Source organism: Coptis chinensis, chromosome 2, assembly GCF_015680905.1.
Source record: "Coptis chinensis isolate HL-2020 chromosome 2, ASM1568090v1, whole genome shotgun sequence".
Taxonomy (NCBI): domain Eukaryota; kingdom Viridiplantae; phylum Streptophyta; class Magnoliopsida; order Ranunculales; family Ranunculaceae; genus Coptis; species Coptis chinensis.
In genome coordinates this window covers 87,748,164-87,764,754 of record NC_141457.1, presented here as the reverse complement: position 1 = coordinate 87,764,754, position 16,591 = coordinate 87,748,164, and the positions used below count along the sequence as shown (strand labels likewise).

The following is a 16,591-nucleotide window of genomic DNA, read 5'->3' as shown; positions in this document are numbered from 1 at the left end:
TCTGACAGAGTTCACCGAATATGTTAATTCACCGAACTCTGACAGAGTTCAAAACTCTGACAGAATTCACCGAACTCTGACAGAATTTAAAACTCTGACAGAGTTCAAAACTCTGACAGAATTCACCGAACTCTAACAGAATTTAGAACTCTGACAGAGTTCAAAACTCTGACAGAGTTCAAAACTCTGACAGAATTCAAAACTCTGACAGAATTTAGAACTCTGACAAAGTTCAAAACTCTGACAGAATTTAAAACTCTGACCGAGTTCACCGAACTCGACGAATTTAGAACTCGATGAATTCAAAACTCGGCGGTAATTCACCGAACTCTGTATCTACTTGCATAAAGTGCTTAGTAGAGTCCTTGCCTTGCTTGCTTCGGGTATCCCTAAGAAAGACGATATCAACAAAGGTGAGACTGATTGATTGAATTAATCAAATAATTCAATTAATTAGGGCTTGCTTCGAATGAGCTATCGGGTCTTATCGCTTGCTTGGTCCCCACGCCCGGGTGGGAGGTAATGTCGAGCTCTGCTCCTAAGCGGAAGGAGTAGCTAGCATTTGTTGCTATGCCGTGTTTTACGATTGTAGCCGGGTTGGGTTTAGAATGAATAGCAAAGGGAATGAATCAAACAAATTTCCGGCGAAGAAGGCCTCGATCGAGGTTGAGTTTGAAGTTCGATTGATAAAAACATACGGGGCATAGGATGGATAGGCCTCAACCGAAGACAAAATGCAAAAGCCCGATTCTCAAATGCGTCAAGGTAGGGGTTCGGATCTCATCATGCCTTGTTGCTTACTTTAACCGACCCCACTCAATCGCCTCATTCATTAACATTTGCTTGCCACTCCACTACTTCTCAGCGTGATTAGAAGCTATTCGAAACTATTGAACTAGCTCCTCGCTTTTAAGATCTCAAAGTAGCCTCACACATAGTAAGTCCTTTTGCCTATCCGGCTAAGCTAAGGTCACCAACGCTTTCTTGAGCTAGCGACCTATCCTATAGCGACCGGCCGGTAGGTCCTTCCTTTTAGTACTCCGGTTTGCAATTGAATTAGACACTTTGACTTGCGGATGGAGTCGACTTGGCACTTTCAGATTCGGGTTGGGAACTAGACACGCCTTAAGGAAATGAAGTCCATCCGGTGGCGGTACTACATGGCGGGAAGACTCGAGTGAGTACAATCGGATGCGGGAAGCCAGCCCATGAGCTTCACAAGTCCTATGCTTCAAGGTGCCAAGGTATCTCAAAACTAGAAGTAAAACTACTCCTCAAAACTAACGGATTGTGAGCAAGCCTAAGCCGATAGCTCTGTGGCTCATGCTTCTTTCTTTCGGACCCTTTGTTATCATTCCGTTCGGCAAAGATCCGTAGTTTCCTCCTCCGTACTAGCGTAGGCCACTTCAAGCCTTCTCGAAATGAGAAAGTGCACTACTGAAGAAGCAATGGAAGGGACCCCGCTTCAAGCTCACAGCCAAGCTCACACCACTAGGCCCCTTCTCTCTAAAGTCTGGCTCAACGGAATCGATAGTCTAGTCCTCTACGGAATGAAATGCATATTCAACTAGAAAACATCCTGCATCAAAACACGATATCCTTCCTACCCCGACCCCCCTAAAGGTTCATTCCCCTCCATGCAGTGTGGATGGTCAAGACTAAAGCAAACCGCTTCCTTTAAGCCCTCCCTCTAGCGGTTCTTTGGTCGGGCTCTTTGGCCAACTATGGCTTTGAAGCCTACTTATTTATCTCCGAACCTAGTAAACTCAAGACGCCATTAGCTTCTTAATAGGTTCCACACCGACTCCGTTTGTTTGTAATGGCCCCTTTTCGCCCCTATTGTTTTCTAAGCCTCTGTTTGCTTGGGCTAGTGTAGTTTCTTTTCGGAATCTATATTAGGTTGGTTTGCAATCTGGTGCAAGACATCCCATCCGTAGTTTTCTAGGTGTAGGACGGCTTCAAAGCCTCTGTTTGCTCCCTCTTATGCCTTCTTTGCCTATTGCCTGGTATCGAGTCCCTTCCCTCTCTTCCCAAGCTTCTTTTTTTATGCCACAAAGACTCCTAAAGTAGAAACAGATTCTTGTATAGCGATTGCTATTTTTACTTGAGTCAATTCGCGTGTTTTTTTAAACCCGCCGGTGAGATACGTGCAAGATCATTATATCATAAGAGAAGAAAGAAAGGAGTAGGTTCTACCACCCTTAGTCTTCCTGTTGCTATATTTACATACTATTTCCTCATCCCGCTATTCCTGACTTTAGGAAGGAATGGGCTGCCGAAGGGGAAGGGTAAAGATCCTCCCTCCATTTGCATATATAGGATAAATGACCCCAAACTACCACCGATCGAACCGGCGATGGCATTGATCGAACACCTTTACCTTGGTGGGATAAGATCTAGGAACCTTAGAAAGGTCTCCGTTTACATGATCGATAATATAATGAATGAATCATAGAAAAGATTAAAGAATGAATTATACTCTTACGTCTAACAATGAACCATGGACGCTAAAGGAAAGGCATTGGAACTCTGACAGAATTTAGAACTCTGACAGAATTTAAAACTCTGACAGAGTTCAAAACTCTGACAGAGTTCACCGAACTCTGACAGAGTTCACCGAACTCTGACAGAAACCTCAACAAAGTCCTAAGAATTGTATTATTATTAATTGTATGGGCTTAAACATGCAGTTAAACTTATCCATCTACTTCTTTACCAAAAAAATATCAATCATCTTAATACCTTGATTTTAACTAATCATTGTTTCCTGCCGACTCCTTCCACAGTAGGATTGTGTAGTTTGTTGAGTAGTACCAACTACTAACTGTAGGTCCTATGTATGGAATTCGATTGGAGGATGTATTCTTAATATTGAAACGAAATGTCCGTTGGATGGCAGAGTTAAGGCTTAGCCATAATTATCAATTTATAATAGATAATGTGAAGATGAGTATAGCATTAGTGACGAAAGTGATGAAGCGTACAAACCTTAACATTTTTTCTTTTCTTTTTCCGAACAAAACAAAAATCCAAAAGCAAAGGAAGAAAAAATAAAATGCAGCAAATTGGTTAGCATTCATAATATACTTTCATTTTAAAATTTGTCTTAGTAGCGAGGAGTTTACAATGCAAAATCCTCTCGCGATAACTTCTTCCGTTACGCTAAATTATTAATTCAAAATCAATAATGAAAATAACCATGATTTATTCTCTCTAATAGTAACTTAACTCAACATCTATTTTTAGCTAAACTGTGTTTTACTCTTTTGTATCTTGTCATGTAATTCATCAACGGGGAAAGTATTACAAAATGGGTGTCTAGAATTCAAAAGAATTGAATCAAACATAACATTATATATATATAAAAAAAAGATAGAAAGATAGAACGATTTACAAAACAGAGCTATATATTTATTTTGAATCAAGCAAGCAGTACTCCAGTCGATATGGCCTCAAATAAAAATCTAGTGATATCAACAGGAGAGACAATAAGTTCATAACTTCATTGTTTGATTTAATGATTTATTTATTTTGAACTTGGATAAACATAACATTGATGTCTATGTCTCCATTTCTATAAATCGAAAAAATTAAAAATATAAATAACTTAAACAGTCAAAAATAACAATGTACATAAACAGTGTAAATAACTTAAACATCGAAACTCTGACAGAGTTCAAAACTCTGACAGAGTTAACCAAATATGCTACTTCACCGAACTCTGTCAGAGTTCAAAACTCTGACAGAATTCAAAACTCTGACAGAATTTAGAACTCTGACAGAATTTAGAACTCTGACAGAGTTCAAAACTCTGACAGAATTCAAAACTCTGACAGAATTTAGAACTCTGACAGAATTCAGAACTCTGACAGAATTTAGAACTCTGACAGAATTCACCGAACTCTGACAGAATTCACCGAACTCTGACAGAGTTCAAAACTCGACGAATTCATCGAACTCGGCGAATTTAGAACTCGACGGACTTCAAAACTCTCGACAGAATTCACCGAACTTCGGCAGAGTTCAAAACTCGACAATTCAAAACTCGACGAAATTCACCGAACTCGGCGAAATTTAGAACTCGACAGAGTTTAAAACTCGCGGCAATTCAAAACTTCGGCAGAGTTCACCGAACTCGGCGAAATTCACCGAACTCGACAGAATTTAGAACTCGACGAGTTCAAAACTCGACAATTCAAAACTCGACAGAGTTCACCGAACTCGGCGTAATTTAGAACTCGGCGAAATTCAAAACTCGGCTGTAATTCACCGAACTCGGCGAGAATTTAGAACTCGACAGAAATTCATCGAACTCGGCGAGTTCAAAACTCGACAATTCACGAACTCGGCGAGAGTTCATCAAATATGCTAACACCTAATTAAACACATTTAGCTCCTTGAACTACTAAGCATAAGAGTAGTGCCGCATTCGCGGCGGCCAGCTTAAAAACGACTCTAAAGCTAATACAAATATGGGTGGTGTGGTGAAAGTATTCAAGGATATTGGATAGGTTAGTTGTTGCTTCTAGTCATATTGCATTTGGATCTTCCAAATAATACTGATAAGCAAAATGCTCGAATCAATATTTCTATCGGTTATTAGTTGTTGCTTCTAGTCATGTGACATAGATGCAAGTTAAATCACATCCACTTCATAAGTAAATTTACATTCTTAAAACAAAAAGAATATTCTTGGTTTAATTTTATTACGAATAAGGTTGAGTTTAATATAAGTTAAAGATATATGAAATGCTATCGGAAAAAGGAAGTATCGATTACCAACCTTTTGATTTCAACAACTTGAAGTCTTGAGCCACCAAATATACGTACGCACAAAAAAATAACCTTTTTAGAACCTAACAACATAAGCGGAAAACAGATCTAAATTAGATGTGGTGAATTAGACCCGATAGAAGTTCACATACCGCATGAGAAAAGAAGAGATGGAAATCAAATCGACAAAGCAATATATGGTTGTTTTGTAGATCGCATTTCGGATTAGTCGATCCCTCTCTTTTTGGTTAGATCGGTCTCTTTTTTTGGTTAGATCGGTCTCTTGGTCTTAATTTTTGGTTAGATCGGTTTTGAATTTCGGTTTTTTTTTTTGTTAGATCGGTTTGAACTCTTTGGTGAAGATCGTTTTTTTTTTTTTTTTAAGAGAAGATCGGTTTTTTTTTTTTTAAGAGAAGATGATGAAATATCGAAATATCGGTAAATATCAGTAAATTTGGTGAATTAGATCTGAAGATCTAGAGGGCTCGATCGGACGGCTCAAATGAAGAGTGAGATAAGGGTGGCACTCTAAGAGTGGCACCCTAGACAAACCGTATATATATATATACACACAATAAGTGTTACTGTTTTTATCAAGGAAGTCTTATACATCATAGAACACAAAAGAATCCTCCTCTGACGTACATGATCGTATGTTTTCCTACACACAAAGAGATAACACATGCACTATATCACCAATGCTAGTGGGGTGATCCGTCTTTATGCACAATTGTTTAGGAAAAAAATCCAGCCCTCCTAATACCCATAAGAGATCGTCAGAAGGACAACTTATTAGTAGACTAAATATTCATGAAAATTCAGCCATTTAACAACATAGTTCATAATTTAGCCTATAACAACAACCAAATCACAAAATTGAACTAAACTAAAATTTGAAGATACAACTTTGTTCTGCCATACCAACTGATATATCCACATTGTGGTGGTACTTAAAAGATGCATGATATCGCCATGTAGCACTATCTGGAGGTTCACACACTAAGAATTCATCATGACCGTTTACACTTGAACTCTATACCCACCAAAATAAGACACATTAGATGGCATCCCCAGCTGAAACACCAAATAGTTGTCAACTCTCACAATGCATATTCGCTGAAATTCATCTTTATCCCCATTGTATCTGACATCTGAAATTGTATATGCCTCCACAACATATTTCGGAGCTTATTTGACATTCTATGGCAAGTAAACTCTGAAATTCTGATTCCTTTGAACAATCTGCATTTTATCATTCATAACCATACACAACAGCTTGGTGACAATTATTCAAGATTGCATTTAGAAACCTATGCGCTCTACACAATAGTTTGGTGAAAACTTGCAATTGAAAATTTGAAGCACGCAAACCAATATGTGAGCAACATCATCAATAAACAATCCCAAATATCAAAAGGTTGTCCCGCTTGACCAAAGAAATTTTGAGCAACAAAACCTAAGTAGTATAGTCATCCACAAGACGAAGAAATGTTAGTAGTATTGCACTAATGAAAAGTCCATCATGGAAGATTTCATCAGACCTCAATAAAACTGAAAAAATTGTTGGTGTGAAAAGAAAGCTTGTATATACAAAGAAAAGTACCTTCACCATCAAATAGATGCTCCAAGTCCGAAATAACATACCTTAATCATATAAACTTCCAAAAGGCTAAAGCGAAATGGAGAAAGTTCAGAGGATATATAGCCGGTGTAAAAAATGGATGAAGTTGGTCGTTTTGCAAAGAAGAAAAATCAAACAAAAATTAGAACATGTATATAGTAAAACACTAACCAAGGCACAAGGAAACAATCTTACAAATTCATTGTTTTAAAAGATAAACAGACTTCTAAAGAAGGCATATACAATTTAGAGGTCAGATACAATGGGGATAAAGATGAATTGAATTGAGAAATATGAACTACCAGCACAAAGTATTTGAATTGAATTGAGAAAGATGATAGGGATTTACACAAATGTAACCCAAAAAACATGCAAAATTGCAAACCTCAATGAATAGTCTTCACGTAAAAAAATGTGTTGGGTTTAATAATCGTAAGAGGAGTCTTCACGCCAGAAATTGGGAGAGAGAGATTTGCGAGTTGGGGTTTTATAGAGACAGTTGAGTGAAGTTGATCAGATACGTCATTACTTAGTCGTGCTCTGCTTTAACTCTATTGAGTAATTGCAATGAATGGTAGTGGAGCAACGTAAGGTAATGATCACTGGTGCTCTAATGGTTGTACTAATGGCTGTACTTAATGTCCAATATTGAGGGCAACCATTAATATTACCTTAATAAGTAATATAACTTTTAAGAAGTGTGGGAGAGGAAGAGGGAGTAATGTCCGTACTAATGCTGTCTTAAATAATACGATTAATTTTTTTTGGTGAAGAAAATGGAAACGGACTTTGGAGGTAATAATGGGGGAGAGGAATTGCCATTGGATGGTAAGTTCGTTTTTTTTACGTAACGGAGAGTCTATTAGAGGCCCAAGCCCACAAACCGTTTAATGTGCTAACTCACAAATTGTGTTTTCTAACTCAGTTTCCCTAAGAGATTAAGATCCAAAAAGATTACTTAAGCAAAATGTATAATGACATTGGGTAGAAACTCTAAGCTCATTAATGACAATGAATCGAATCACTGATCCATTGATCTTCAACACAACCCAATCTCACTTTGACATACAATCCTAAGTTCTAAATAAGTTGCAATTTACAATATAATATAATTAATCCACAACTAAACGAGAGAAAATGGACTAATATTTTTTACCTCCATGACCATAGTGGAAAGATCAAGGATAACGAAAAAAGAAGGAAAAAGCCGGTGTCTACTGGGGATAGGAGAGAAACATGCTAGGGTTGTCTTGTCAGCATTAAAACGAATGGGAGAGAGATCATATTGTGGAGAAACCAAAAACCAACGTTACTGTATTGTTTTTGCATAGTTGCAATGGACCTTAAAAAGCACATAAACAACTTATACTTGCAGAATATAAAGTGCACAGATGATACCATAACTTGATTAAACCAAAAAGCAAAGGGAAGACAATGAAACACCTTGTTAATAAATTGTAAAAACATAACCTAAGAGATGCATATAGACTTCTTAGATACTGGAGACACATTGCAATACTCACATTCAACCACTAACATACAACCTAAGCACAAATTTTTTGAAATGTCCTCTATAAAGAATATTCTTATTATAGGAAAAACAACGCCTAAAACTTCGATGATTTACATTTACGCCAAATATGACATCAATGGTTGGCCTCTATGTTGAGAAGTCAATTTGAATGGTCACAAAGGGTACACAGATCTTGCATTGCCATCGAAAAAAGGTCTAAAATAGTTTCTACAGTGGTTCTAAGCAATGAAAACAAAGTTGAACCTATAAAAGTTGGGTGCCAAGAATTCAACCCAAAAAGAACCAAATAGAATTTGAAACCAATGACAGTACTGAAAATACCCAAAACCTACCAATTATCAGAAGCTTCATAGACCTTTCGTATGCCTTAATGGGTTGCACTGGAAAGCAAGAAACTTACGGTGATTTTCCCAAATGGTTTTGAACTTTGGATGGCTTGAGAAAATGGTTATGAAGTTGCAATCCAAGGGACAAAAGCATCAAAAGTTCAAAGTCACACTGTTACAAATACAAACTGAGGGTATACCAAGTAGGAACACTTCAATCCTAAAGATCCCTTCACCTCCATTTTTGTTTTAATAGAATCATGGAGGCGTGAGAGGGCGTAATTCAGAGATCAGCATTGTATATATAGTACATCTTGGAGAATGCAAACAACCGAACAGAGATGATCCATTGACCCCTAATTAATGGCTAGTAATATTAATTGTGTTAATTTATTTATCTAATTTTCTAATCACTTACGCTGCATTCGAGGCATGAGAGTCAATCACAGCCACCACTCAATGGACACACTTCTCTTATGACTACCAATGTTTGACGGAAAGGCCAAGTGAGGGAGGATTTCAACAAACCTAACCCCCTGTAAAGGAACAACTCCTATTTCGCACAATCGAACTTGTTTAGTCCTAAACCACCGCAATGACCCCAAAAGAGCACACCAACCAAATTTATGTTGGTCCCTAAATAAGGCTTCCAATTGGCCATCAAGTCCTGAAATCTATAACCTCTATTCTTAACGACTTCGCTCGTTGTAGTCTCTAAAGCCGAGCTATAAATGAAGCCCTCATATATTCATTCGCTTGGATTCGTCTGACTTTATTTGATTCACTATTTACACCGGACCGCTCATACATGTACTTGATTCAGATTACTCAAAGATTTAAGCCATATTCGAATCAGTATATACAACAAATGTATTCAGCCATGCATCAAAGACAACAACAATGACAAATACTGTGGAATTTCTAACATAAACTTTGCCTAATTTTACATGGCGGCTGGCATATACCCAATCAGCTGAAGCAAAAATGAAGTTAACAATAATAAGCCTTTCTAAACAAAAGGAGAATACTACCCTCATGGCACTGCAAATTTACAGTAATAAGTATGTGCAAATTGGAAAAAAAATAAATATAATTAATCTATCTGGATATAAAAATTTAAAAATGATCACAATGATGAAACCTATTCACGCTGATTAAATCATCTAGATAGGGATATCATTATATATAGTTATCATTATTGTTCATCAAAGCAAGAAACATATCAACTCAAATTGGAGAAAATTATTAGACCAACCTTATATAATCACCTTATTTATAGATGATAAATTTGGAAGACGAACATCTGCGCTAGAAAAGAATCCTGCAAAAGATGGTAAAGATTTTAAAAGGAGAGTAATTAGGGAAACCATATTCAAATGAGAACATTCTCAAAGAAGAGTCATAGTGGTGGTATGATAATGACTACTATCAGTACAATGAAAACAAAGGAATTTTATAAATGAGAATTGAAAAACTAAAGAAACCATTATTGAATAGAACTTACATGAGATTCAAAAAGGACCATTTTTGCGAATTTGATTGCATTTTTTCTTTCATTTAATGTGGGAGGAGGAACCTTGATGCCATAAATTGGGAGAGAGAGTAATGGAAGAGGAAACTACTTTGGGAGATGAAAAAAGGGAGGAGGAAATAAGACGTACTGATGGAGAGAAAGAGAAACAAGTGGTAAAGGACGGGAGAATATCTAGCCCATATTAAAACAACCCGCCGGAAAACTAATTTAATCATGTAAAATCACATTTTTAAATCCTGACAATAAGATTTAGGGAAGCTGACGCCGGAAATCTGGAGCGAGAATTTAGCGAGTTGAGAGAGAGAGAGATACCCAGGCTTTATACTGAGAGTTGAGAGTGTTGTAGAAGATGGTTAGAGGAGCAACGTAAGGAAGAACTCATTGTTGCTTTAATGGCTGCTCTAATGGTAGTCAAAGTTGATTATTTTGGAAATACTCGCGCAGCCAAATGAAGAGAGGAGTTATGGTATTGAAGAGGTAAAAGTTGTATTGTATTAAAGGAATTAAGTGTAAAATTAGTAACTCCATCCATTTCTTTGAGAGTTTGGAAGTTGGAAGTTGGGAATGAATGAGAGAGGCGAGCAGAGGCGGTGCAATTTTGTGTAGAAAAACGGTAGAAACGCACATAGAAATAAATCTGTATTAAATTGGTATATTTAGAATGGAAAGCGTTTCGTAGCTGTGCATAGTTTAATCCAATTGCCAAATATGGAAGATGGCATAAATATAAATGTGTATTAAATCAATAATTAAAGCTAAAAAATAGATCAACACAAATCCCTACACACATTTAACTCACATCCCCATATGATCCCCACCACCCTCTGTCTACCCATTTTGTTTTATTATAATAGACTAGGTATCACCCGTGCCTACGACACGATTTGTTATGGGGTGCTTATTATGTTGTTTGTGACATTAATCTTGATACACTCAAGTATTTTTAAATGTGTGGGATATGAGGGACTTTGTAGATATTTTATGTTGAAGTGGTTGTTTATTTTGTGGATTGCCAATATGTACTATGGTGGTGTCTCAGACCGAAAAATTGTGCCCTTCGGTAGTTGGAGCCTTAAAGTTGACCTAGTTATACAATTTCACTTTTTTCTAAATGCATCTACTCCTTCACTTTTGTTATTTAACCAGAATGTGAACTCATCCTCTTCCTTCTCATCCTACAACCAATAGTACTACATATAAAAAGTTATTCACAAAAACTGTTTGAAATGAATAACTAAGAGAAATTGAGCTGAAAAACAACCTTGTAAATGAAACTTTCAGAGTTTAAACTTTTGAAGCAAACACTATCACCATTTTCTCTTTTCTATTTCGAATTCAACTGTCTATATTTAGTGCAAACAACAACTTTCGGCATCTTTGTTCCTTCGATCAATCACCTACACACATAAACAACGAATCTTCATTATTCATTATTTACTTTTTAGCAAATTTAATAGTAATGATATAAAAAGTTGTACTAATTAGTTCTCTATTTTTCATGTTTTTCACAACTTAGAAATTACAACCTAGATCTCCAATGTCCAATCTTTTAGGTATTACCAGATGGAATGTTCATCAAGTTTCTTTATTTGCATCATGTTAGAAAAATAAAAACAAAAATGATGTAAAGTTCATTTGTTTACTTGTATTTGCTCATTTGCTCATGTTCCCCGATTCAATATTAAGACATGAAATTGAAAGATAGGGTGAAAATTAACACTTCCACAAATGGACACCAAACCAAATCGATACATACATATAACTTTGGCCAATGGCCATACACTTGCGCTTTCAAAGCATAGTCTGTTACACTAATTACATTGTGGGGTATCCTCAAAACAGTACATATCCTAGTGGCATCGATCTATACCTTATTACTAGTGGTATAGCCCATAAAGCTTAATTACACCACTTTGGAGATACGTCTATAATATTGCACCGCAATTAAATATCATATAATGAAAGTGGAGTCTTCGTATGTCCATTGAGCTTGTTGGCCATGGCCATATGCATCCTAAGTCACCGTAACTAATATTCTAAGTCCTGAAATTAGAGCAACTTCAAAATGAGCCAACACGCGACGCAAGAAAATAGTTCGATCTCCAAAGCAAGGTGTGATAGTCGTAGGCCATTATGTGCTAAACATGGTCCAGCCCAAACCCAATGTGGTGTCTGAAGGCACACGTTCAAGACTCATGCTGCTTGTGCTTGTGCTTGTGCATTGGATAAGAATTGCTAATGCTTGAACATTGCTAAAGTAAGCAATTTTGATCCCTGATATCAAAAGGAAAAGTAAGCAAGCTAAAACGCATTATTAGAAACACAAATTGAAGTATGAAACTACAAAGCTACTACTCACAATTCACACCCATATTGCCGCATTGGATAAGAACTGCTAATGCTTACACATTGCTAAAGTTAGCAATTTTGATCCCTGATATCAAAAGGAAAAGTACGTAAGCAAGCTAAAGCGCATTATTATAAACAAAAATTGAAGCATGAAACTACAAAGCTACTAATCACAATTCACACCCATATTGCTGCATTGGATAAGAACTACTAATGCTTGCACATTGCTAAAGTAAGCAATTTTGATCCCTGATATCAAAAGGAAAAGTAAGCAACCTAAAACGCATTATTAGAAACAAAAATTGAAGCATGAAGCTACAAAGCTACTATCCTCACAATTCACACCCATATTGCCGCAATGGATAAGAACTGCTAATGTTTACACATTGCTAAAGTAAGCAATTGTGATCCTTGATATCAAAAGGAAAAGTAACCAAGCTAAAGCGAATTATTAGAAACAAATTTTGGAGCATGAAACTATAGAGCTACTAATCACAATTCTCAACCATATTGCTTTGAGCATGTTATTAGTTCAAAGATATGTACATGCACCCTCAAACAAATGACATTAAAGTAACACACCTTAAGCATATCATCTTTCAAGAAGAATAACGTACTGACATAGAAAAAAGAGAAAGCTCATGCGGTAAAGAGTAGAATAGCACCGTTGAAAAAAACATATCAATTAACAAGTGTTAATCTAAAATCTATTTCCACTTAATTACTTTGTTTTAACACGACAATAATTAAAATGTGAACAATAACACTACCATCTCACGCAATACATTATGTAGTCGATACAATTAATTGATGTATCTATTTCCATTCAAATGGCCTACTAATTTTTGATGCAAACCATAACCAACCAAGCCTAGTGCTTTAAACACATTATGTTCAAACATGGCACTATGGTCTATGGCAGTTTAATACTTGAAAGTTTCTAATTCTACTGGCAATTTTCAAAAAATAGGAAAAAAAAAATCAATACCCGAAAAATCAAAAAGATGAACTATATGACTATACTTGAATCGTAATTATTTTGATTCACATATTTGTAGAAAGAAATAGTTCTTCGATTAGATTTTGGGTTATGCTTGCGGTGATAGTTGGGTGAAAAATGTTTAACTATATGTTTTTTTCAAAAGAACACTTGAAAGTTAGAGCTAGCCCAGACGAAAAGGGGGTCTAGTACGTAGCCAGGTGGCTCGTATGCAACTTAGAAGTGATTGTAATTAAGGACTATAACTTGTGTTCCAACAGAGGTTTGATTTATACATGTACAGTTAATGATCTGCAATAGTTGGCAACCACTAATGAAACCATATATAACAAATCATGAAATTTACATGAAACTAACAAAATTATGAAAAGTCATTGAGGTGGATAAGAAGTAGGTACTTAAGTATGCATATAATAAAGTTCATCTCTTCAGGCCCGAATTCGATGCCTGATTTGCGCTTGGTAGTTCCACAGTTCAAACACTTGAATTTCAGTCAAGCCCTTGACATTCCTAAACACTAAGAGTAAAACAAATTACAAATACAATTTCTAAGTTTTTCAAGTATGCAGATCAAATGACCGAAAATGGTTACAATAATGCAATATTTCGAAGTGAGAATTTGTCTGAAGGTGGAGAAGTCGAATGATCAGAAATGTGCCACTCAAATAGTTCAAGCATGTAAAAAATGTGTGTCAATAAATCGCCAAATCTCGACATGTAAAGAATCTTAGTTGTAGTTCTTCCAATTGGTTCTACTTTAGCTAACCTCTTAACATAAAACTTAAAGAGATTGCAATATACAATTTACATAAGCAATCAAAAACTGAAAAAACATAAAAATTAAAAGTAAAAAATCACAAATACCGATTTGTTATCCATCAAGTTTTGCTTCACACCTCTCACCAACATCGGGTAGCCATTTTATTTTTAGATGTACCTTAAAAAGAATAACAACCATGTCAAGGTCATCTTCATCTTACTCAAACATCAAGTACGTCAAAATAATATGCTTACTAGTAGTGGTCATAAACATGTTTTTTAACGTCTTTATTAGGTAACCCATTGCTAGAGAGTTCGAGAGCTTGAGAAGCTCCATCCATGCTCTCACAAAACTTTCAGTGGCTCCATCTCGCATAGAATCTATTCTTCGTATATGAATCTTACAGGTAGCCACCCTATCACTTGTTACCTAGAAAAGAAAGAAAACTGCGGATCATTTTGATGGGGGTAATAAAAAATTGTATGGTAGGGATGTAGTAGGCACACCAGTAATGTTTTCAACTTCATACACAAAATGAAATATTAGTTTAGCGATTATAGCACCTAACCTCACAAACCGCTACCTGTACGTGATTACTTGAGAAGGAGTAGACAGAGTAGAACAACCTGCACTCCAACTAATTTCTACGGAGCTTTTCTTCTTTAATTTGATTGAGAAAGAAAAAAGACAATATAATCAAATTAGGGAAAATTTGAAACATAAGCATAAGAAACATACTATATTTATAATTGCTAGTAAGCTCTATTCATATATATTGACTGACATCAATAGCATAGGCAAAAAAAGGCCTAATCAAAACTAATGGAGCCATTATATAAGACAATTTCTCAAACTCAATATTAAAACTACCCTTGGAGATGTGGTCTGTCAAGTAAAACTACCTGGTCGAGGTTGGTGTTGGACCTGTGAGGGAGATGAGCTTCCTAATTGAAGTCATGGACGACTGAAGAGAATTGTGACAAATACTTTGAACAAACACCATGCAAGAACAATTAGTAAAAAAAGCAAGCAAATAAAATTCCTATGTAGTCCACGAAGAATTAAACTACCAGTTTTCCACAAATAAGGTTGTAGAATTCACCATTGACTGGAAAAAAAATAATTTAAGATGTGGCATGTTAGTTCGTAGCACCTCCTACGTGACGGTGACCATTTGAAGCACTTCCCATGAGATGTCTTTTGGTGATAACCCTGCATGTTTTTTTCCATTGTACTATGGCGCTTGCGTTATTAGGTAAAAAAGAACATGCATTGAGCTCTTTTGATAAGACCTGAGGACACACGACCATCGAAACAAAGAAACATATTCAGATAGACATTCAGAAAAGGACTCAATCCACAAAAGTTCTTCAAATGTGTATTTGAGGTTCTTATATATATAAAGTCACTCGATAGAGTATGAGTATATAAAATTTTAACAATAAAAACATAGTAGAAATATTAACGATAAACAAATCATTTATTAAAATGTAACAGATACTTACATGAAGTAAACCACGTTGACGATATACGGGAAGTAAACCTCATTGACAATATTGAGCACATGCCGGCAAATCTAAAAAACTCGGCGATTAGGCCTCTGCAACCATATGTATTATAGTGAAAGATCAGTTCGAGAAACAATTTAAACACAAAATGCCAATATGGGAAACCATTAAAAAGCTATTGCCACCCTTACAGATGAATGAAAATTTCGAACCCATTATGACTACTATGCAAAAAGTCATGATCAAAGAAGTAAGATTATTACTTCATTGATATGCAACAGAGAACAAATGGAATTAAATCTCACCAAACTTGTACCGATGTACCTTGATTGATATTGCTCCCTTCTTAATGAGTGGTTACTGTCAATAAATTTTCCAGCAACAACAAATAATTTGTTGAATTCGTACCCACAGTTATACAGAGAAAACAAAGTTAAAGACGATGGAAAAATAAAAACTAATAGGGATAGATGATATATAGGCAGCTAAAACAATTTATACTACATTAACTAACTCTGAAAATAATGAGAGTCCGGGGAAGTGTGGCTTATTTTACGAGAGAGAGAGAGTTTATTTTACAAAGAGTTTAATTGCCCTGGAACACATTTGAATCAGGTCATCAAAATTTAAAATTAAAAAAGTAAAAATAAAAAAATAATAATAACAAAAATCAATCTGTTAACGACGATATACTCATATACAACGCTTCGCTTGATAATGATATACAACCCCAACATCATTTTAATAAGGACTCGTACCTTATTTCCGTTTCAGATTGTGAAAGGCCATTAGAATTTGGCAAACAACTTTGTCCTTAAATAAACTAACAAAGCTAGGTAATGTCATCTTATGCTTGAAACTGACAATCCAAGGGCAATGAAAATGCCTATATTCGAATTTGTTCAAAGTTTCAAAAAAATAAATGTTCAATGAATGAAAGGAGACGTTTGTGGGAAAAAAAAACGAACAATCAAAAGAGAACCTACATGAGAGAATAGGAGTGGTCCATCATGGCAGTCGCAATCCATCTCAAGGATCATAAATTGTTGGGAGAGGATGAGAGAGACTGGAGTCAGAGATGTTGGGTTAAGTTGTTGAGCAGCTGACTTTGTTTTAAGCGGCACTTGATGGTGGAGTCAATTCGCGGGTCTATTGGAAGTTCATAAGTTTGACATTTTGGTTTCTT

At 35.9% G+C, this 16,591-nt stretch overlaps 2 long non-coding RNA genes across 3 annotated transcripts; both read right to left on the bottom strand.

Moving 5' to 3' along the window:
* Nucleotides 1-5,553: 5,553 nt before the first annotated feature.
* Nucleotides 5,554-10,485, bottom strand: LOC147518641 (uncharacterized). 2 transcript variants are annotated; one of them, XR_015211848.1, is made up of 3 exons: nt 9,759-10,485; nt 9,510-9,575; nt 5,554-6,442 (listed from the first exon to the last, which is right to left on the bottom strand). It is a non-coding gene; the product is annotated as an uncharacterized LOC147518641 (long non-coding RNA). The 2 variants fall into 2 exon arrangements; XR_015211849.1 differs by having other exon boundaries at nt 9,523-9,575; nt 9,759-10,472.
* A 3,673-nt stretch (nt 10,486-14,158) lies between these two features.
* On the bottom strand, nt 14,159-15,029 carry LOC147518640 (uncharacterized). The gene is made up of 3 exons (XR_015214097.1): nt 14,800-15,029; nt 14,481-14,557; nt 14,159-14,326 (listed from the first exon to the last, which is right to left on the bottom strand). It is a non-coding gene; the product is annotated as an uncharacterized LOC147518640 (long non-coding RNA).
* Nucleotides 15,030-16,591: the final 1,562 nt, after the last annotated feature.